The sequence below is a fragment of the Vigna radiata genome, unplaced genomic scaffold (assembly GCF_000741045.1).
Source record: "Vigna radiata var. radiata cultivar VC1973A unplaced genomic scaffold, Vradiata_ver6 scaffold_367, whole genome shotgun sequence".
Classification (NCBI taxonomy): domain Eukaryota; kingdom Viridiplantae; phylum Streptophyta; class Magnoliopsida; order Fabales; family Fabaceae; genus Vigna; species Vigna radiata.
This window is the reverse complement of record NW_014542351.1, coordinates 38481-45867: the sequence shown is the minus strand read 5'-3', so window position 1 is coordinate 45867 and position 7387 is coordinate 38481.

Here is a 7387-nt window from a genome sequence, read left to right as displayed (position 1 = left end):
TACTTTCACTTTGAACTTAACGGTGACCTTGCTGACTTGAGCGTTGGAGTGCTAACCTGCAGGTCGCCACCCGTTCAGGTGTTCAAGGAGGGATCAATCGGTTCGAGTTCTGTCTCGGGTCCACATCCGAAACAGTTCATAAATTAACTAAATATCTAAACTTCTATAAAAATATTATTTTAGTCTTTATAATATTTTTTTGTAAAATAAACAATTGACTTTAAAAACTATTTAATAAATGAATTTATTACAATTGTTTTGCAAATTCTTTTAACTAATTTAATTAATTATTTCTATGACTGCACAATGTTAAATGCTCTAAAACATAAATAGATCTCATCAGCATTTGTATTCAGAAAAAAAGTTATTAAAAATAAACATAATATGCTTACTGTTAAATAAAAAAATTATATAAAAATAGCTAAGCACATAGACATAATGATGAAAGAAGTCAAAAGCGTATAAGAGAGTTGAAGATAAAAGCATAAAGCTTATCATACCTAAAGTGTATCTGGATTAGCTTTCGAAAATCAAAACAATGCACTAGTGGAAAAACGCTGTTTAACGTCACCCATAAGACGTCAGTTTGCAGGTAACCCGACGTATATGAATGGACGATGGCATTATCGTAAATAGCTTGGTAAACTAGACGTCGGTTTTGAGGTAAGGCGGCGTCTATGATAATGTAGACATCCCCACTGCCACAAACCGACGTGTAATGGCCTAGGGCAGGTGAGAAGACAGTCCAGTGACGTCGGTGTTAACGGCGGTCGACGTCTACTGGGTTGAAATTAATGTTGTTCACCTAATTCTCAGGCGCTTAGACGTCACGTAGTCAAAAGGTGACGTCTAAGGCCTGTCTGGAAGGCGGGAAGACAAAAAATTCTTCAATTTAGACGTCGGTGTTGAGGGGAATCGACGTCTATGTTCCTGTAATTAATTATGTTCACCAAACTCGAGGGCCTTAGACGTCGGCTAGATATGCACCGACGTCTACGTTATTATAGACAACGGCGCCCCATCACAACTGTCGTGAACATCCCTGACAGGAAATCAAACGTCAATCCGTTCACTTTGTAGACGTCGGCTCCCCTCGAAACCGACGTCTAATGGGTATTCAAAAAGTCAGTTTAAATGTTAACTTGGACATCATATTTGTGGGATAATCGACGTCTATGTGACTATAGACGTCTGTTTTTGAAGCTATCGACGCCCAATTTCATTTCAAATAAACCGCAAACTCTTCGCGGCATTCAATTTCTGATATTGTCTTCCTCTTCTCCTTTTTCTCGTGCAGCACCTCTTCTTTTTCTCGCTTGCGGCACCTCTTCTTTTTCTCTCTTGCGGCATTCCATTGTTGTTTCTGATATCTTTATCGGCATTGCATCCTAGGTGCGTGGTTTTTTTTTTTATGCTTACCGTTTAAACTTTGTTTAGTTTAGTCTTTCATCGATTATCTTCTGGTTCAACTGATTAAAATTTGCTTTCTTTGTGTTGTGTTTTAGTGCAGTTTTGTTCTTTTCTGGGGGTAACGTAGTAACACATTCTCCATTTGCTAGCTGCCTCCCAGAAAAAGCGGCATCTTGTGAATTTCTTTTGGTCGTTTCAACCCAAAAACGATCCTGGGTCGTTGCCTAGTTATCGTTTCACCGTGAATTTTCCCTTTTGCGGATGAAAATGGAACTAAGCAACAACCCAGGTTCGGTTTTGGGTTGAAACTAGAAAACGAAGATTGTGCTACTAGGCTATCCAAAGACGGGAACAAAACTGCACTAAAACACAACCACTGTATTAGACGTCGGTTAATGGATACACCGACGTCTATAGTACCTTTTAGACCTCAGTCAGTTTCATTTTCGAAGTCTTTAGTGCCTCCTCGGCGTCGGTTATTGCTCAGACTGAGGTCTATATAATGTCTTTAGACGTCCAGTTAGTCCTACTCTGACGTTTAGTGACGTCGGACATGGGACTGACTGACGTCATTATAGACGTCGGTTATATTCATGTTCGACATCCCATTGACGTCACCGAAAATGATGTCAGCTGTTTGGTAGACGTTAAAAGTCCAAAATAACCGACGTTAAACAACGTTTTTGCACTAGTGATGTCAAAGATGATTTCATTGACAAAACACTAAAAGACTAAAACTTAAAATATGAAAAAAAGTAAAACATTGTTTGTAAAGACAAATAACAAAAGTGTTTACTCTATCTAAACGATATCATAAGCTAAAAAGCTACTTTGTCAGACAACGAAGTTCTTAATCAATGTTTGGTATCTTTGAAAGAAAAGCTTAGTTGTTTTGAGCAAATATTAAATCACACTAATTGTCCAACGTTCAAAACAACAAAAGTGATAAGAAAAGACATATCTGTTGCATGCACAATTTACTATATTCTTTGCAGATGAGCTATTTTAAATGCATCCATAAAGCTTCAAATCAAAATATCAAAAATGGACATTAGAGACAAAAGAGATTTTCACATAATTTTCTTTACTTGAAGCTATGTCTAAAAGGACGTACAACCTACTTCAAGCAAAGGATTGAAAAAGCATGTCTTCTCTGACAAGTTGACTTTATCCAATGACTGTTGTACAAAAAGAAAGAGAAAATAAGAGAATCAAGGGAAAAAGCTTAGTCTAACGGACATTTATCCAAAAGCCTATAAGAGCTTTCAAATGAGGAATCAAGAGAATAGCAAGAGAAAGGCATACAACGAAATCTTCATCCTAAGAAGCATTCAAAAAGAAAAGGAAAAAGCTCAAGAAAAAGAATACATCTGAGCAAAAAAAGAGAAGAAAAGAAAAGAAAAGAAAAGAAATACACTCGAGCTTTATTATCATATTGCTTATTGTTTGTAAGAAAGAGAAAGGATAGAGAAACACATGCGAGTGTTTATACTGCATTGTATGTAATTAGATCCTCTCTACGAGAGTAATATATAGTTTGAAAGACTTGTAAGTAATCTTTGATTGCAATTCTGAGGAGAATTAAAACATTGGTTGAACTTAGTTGAGTTAAAGGAAATCTAGGCAATGTTGCTTAGTACCAGGAGTGGTTCGAGTGATTCTCCAAGTCTAGGATAACAGGTTGTTATTCGTTGACTGTGGAGACCAGAAGTGGTGAGAATACTCATCCATGTCTAAGGTAACAGGTGGTTACTTGCTGACTATGAAAACCAGGAGTGGTGCAAATACTCAGTGTAATCTTAAGGAAATTATAGTGGAACCCTCTTCGGAGGAGACTGGACATAGTTGAGTTAGAGTGAACTAGTATAAAATATTTGTGGAATTACTTCCTCTCTTGCCTAAACACTTCTCTTACAAAACCTGTAGTTGAGTTTTTATTACTAAACGCACAAGCTTTCCAAGCTAAACGATTACTATTAAACAAAGGAAGTTTTTATAAACTCTATAGTGTAAATTCTGAATGACACGACAAAAACATTTCTTAAAACAATGTTTTATTAAGTAAAGCGTCTAAGCATTTAAAAGAAAATCATAAAGCTCTAGAACGTGCTATATCAGAAGGGTTGTGAAAAGAATTTTTCCATTAACATTATTCAACCCCTACTTCTAGTATTTTTCAAGTGCTTCAACCTTGATCCATATTAGATGCTGGAATTAAAGATAGCCTTATTGGAAGCAAAGATTGATGTGATCCATAGATGTGGAGTGACAACCTTAGAAATGATAAGGGATATCTTTTTCGCCATGCCAAAGCAGAGCACTTTATCACTTGAATTTTTTGCTCGAGTGGCATGGTCTTGGGAGCAAGCCCATTATGAAATCATAGGAAAATACTAGAGGGGAAGGAGTGGGGAGTGAATGGTGTTTTTAAAATCCTTTCGAAAAGTACGTAGTGTGTAATGGTTTGTAGAAGATATATATATTTTTTAAATAGGATGGTTAGACGCTGGATTTTATGAAATGCATGTATGGAAATCGTTTTAAAGAGTAAGGCAATAAAGCAAAAATTTTATGCCGGTTTACTCAACCTGACCTATGTTCAATTCTCCCTTAAGAAATCTTATGGGGTTCCACTAATCTTTAACAAGACACTCAAGATTTACCTCTCCAGGTTTACAAGGAGTATTCTCACCACTCTTGGTTCACCTAATCAACACGACTAGTACGAGTTTAACCACTTATGGTATAAAAGTATTCTAACCACTTCTGGTCTTAACCCTAGATATCTTGTCTAGATTGTTTAACTCAACTTAGCTAAATACCAAATGTTTGAATTCTCTTTAGAATGTACAACACAATCACTTTAATGAGCAAATACCGACCGATAACTCTTAAAAAGGATATAAACAATACAAAGAAATCTAAGATATTGCTAAGTTTTTCTCTTTTATGGAAAATTTAGCTTCAGATGATGTATGAGCATAATAAACTAGTTTGAGCGTTCACAAGTTCACCATATTATCTTTTCTTCTCTTCAAGCTTCAGGTGAAAAGTCAGACTCAAGTGTACTTTATAGAAATACAATGTCTTGTCATAGACTTTATCAAAACATAACTTGTACGATGTGACAGAGCAAAAGGTTCCAAAGAAAGCATTTCTAAAATGTTTTTCATATCTCTCAATGTCTTTTTCTTGAGTTTCTTTGTGATAACAATGCAATAGCAGAACACTTCTTTGGTTCAACATAATATTGTTAATCTGCAGCAATTAAAAGTTGCTAGAGTATCATTTGAGACATCACAAAGACAATACATGGCAACTATACATCAGATGGGTGATAAAGGGCAACCCAATTATGAATCCCAATTAACATTTTTATACCATCAACCTTCACCATGCATAAGGGTTAAGAGGAAGACCACCATAAAAATAATATCTGATTATGAATTTTTTTTTTCATATTTTAAATCGATGAAACGAGATAAAGAGAAAGAGTTTGAATATGTAACTTTTTAATAAGAGCTACTTGAATGAAATTTCTTCAAAAATCAGAGATTTTTTTTTTTTGAAGGAAGAGTTACTACTGAAAACATTTTTCATTTAAAGTTTCGTCAGTTTATTCTAATTAATTTACTTTTACTAATACATAACAATGCATATCCTCTAATCTTAATATATATATTTATCTGTAAAATGAAAAAAAGTTCTTAAAATGGATTTGAATCTTACTTCTGCGTCATGTTTGATATATATATATATATATATATATATATATATATATATATATATATATATATATATATAGATATAGATATATATATATATATATAGATAGAGAAGGATTTAACGTTGAACCAACCAAAATCTCATAAATATATAAATTTTATTTTTAAATGTTTTGACCTACTTATTCTTCTGCTCTTGATTTGGATTTGAGGACTAATAATGAGAGAAAGTGATTTCTATTTGGATACAAATGCTAAGCATGCAATGTTCAGATTCAAATTCACCACTATCCGTTACAGCCTTCTAATTTAAACAAATTAACATAAAGCATTAATGTAGCATTGAGATGCTCAATTGAGTTATTAGTCCAAGACTGTAAAATACAAAAGATTAAAGCTGTTTTAATTACAGTGAGTTTGATTGGTAGAACAGATTCATTGTCATTTTATCAATAAATGCCAAATTGATTGTTAGATTCAACAGCCCAAGCAAATATGACACTTTTTTTAAGGTATGCAGAATTCATACATGCAGACAGAAAAAAATGTTATTATTATGTTAGGGACTGTTTGGACAGAAACTGATTCATGGTTTTTGGATACAAATGGCAGCCATGCAATGTTCACATTCAAATTCACTACTATGCATTTCAAACTTATGAGATACAAAAGCTGTAAATAACTTAAATTTAAAGGAAATTATAAAATTTATACCACTGTTATTTCTTTGTTGTCATTTTTCATTAAAAACTTGCTTTTTACTCTTTAACTGGTTTAATGCTATTAATTAGACCTACTCTGACAGTCTCCTAAAAATAGACGTTGGAATTCTGGCAATTGAATTTTTCGACAGCAAAAATATTAGACCATACACATCCAACCGACATTGAAACTCAAAATATTGAATTATTTTAAATGTTTTATTTTTATATGTTCATGTACATTACTGTATTAAGTAAAATTGTAAATAAAAATTGAAAATTGGCTTAATATATCTTTTAACTTAAGATATGGTTGATATGCTTGTATTCAAAAGAAGAATAAAAGATAATAACTACTCTGTTTATGATAATTCAATTATTATTTTGAGTTCCAACGTCTGCTGGATCTGTATGGTCTAACACTCAGAATATTCAGTTGTTATTTTGAATTCCAACGTCCGCGTTTAGATTCTATCAGATTAGGTTTTTTACTTTCTTGGCCCATCCAAATAGAAATAATTGGACAGTTAAAAAGTAAAACAAAAATAAGTTTTTGATGAAAAATGATGTTAATTTCCTTTAAATTCAAGTTATTTACAGGTGCATCTCTCTTTCCACCTTGGCTTTTATGTATATAGCGGTAACGCACAGTGATAAATTTAAATCTAAACATTGCATGGCTGCCATTTGTATCCAAAATCACTTTCTAGGACATTTTTTTCTGAGTTATTTCAAAAAGACTGTCTCTGGGACATTGCATTCTAATTTTGTCTTCTTATGTAAGTACTTTTTTGCCAGATTAGGATTCTGTCACGTTACGTTTCCTACATTCTTGCCAGATTCACATACCAGTAAGTATCATATACATTCATTTAACACATTTAAGAAAAGATAAAATGATTTTATAAAAATAAAGTTTTATAATTTTTAAAAAAGAAAAATAAAAAAATAAAAATTATTTTTTAAAATGTAGAAAATGGTATTAAGGTAAATTGAAATAATTATTTTTAAAATATAACATATATTTTTGTGAAAGTAATTTTTAAAATGCTTGTATAACTTTTAAAATAATTATTTTGAAAGTAATAAATACCCTTTTCTTGCACATTAAATTTTTTTATTGCTAAATACGAATAATATACTTGTTTAGTAGAAAGGTGATTTAATGTGTATGTCACATTCTTTGAGAATTACAAATTATACTATCATCAAACCCTGCTAAATTTATAGAGTCGAATTATAATTTGATGGCTAAACTTTTAACTGAAATTAATGCATGATACAAAAATTTAAATTTTTGTGTTATTTAACTGTATTTACATAATTTCATGGGGAACAATTGTTCTAATTATAATAAAGAAAACAAATATTTGATAGTCATGTATATATATTTGGATATAACAGAGTGAATTTTCTCCAACCAAATGTGTTAGTTGAGTGTAGAATTAGTTATGATAGACCAGTAATATCTTGTATACGTTTTTCTTTTTCAAGATACTTTGACTAATATTTGTCATAAGTAAATCAACTAAAAATAATTAATGCATAATA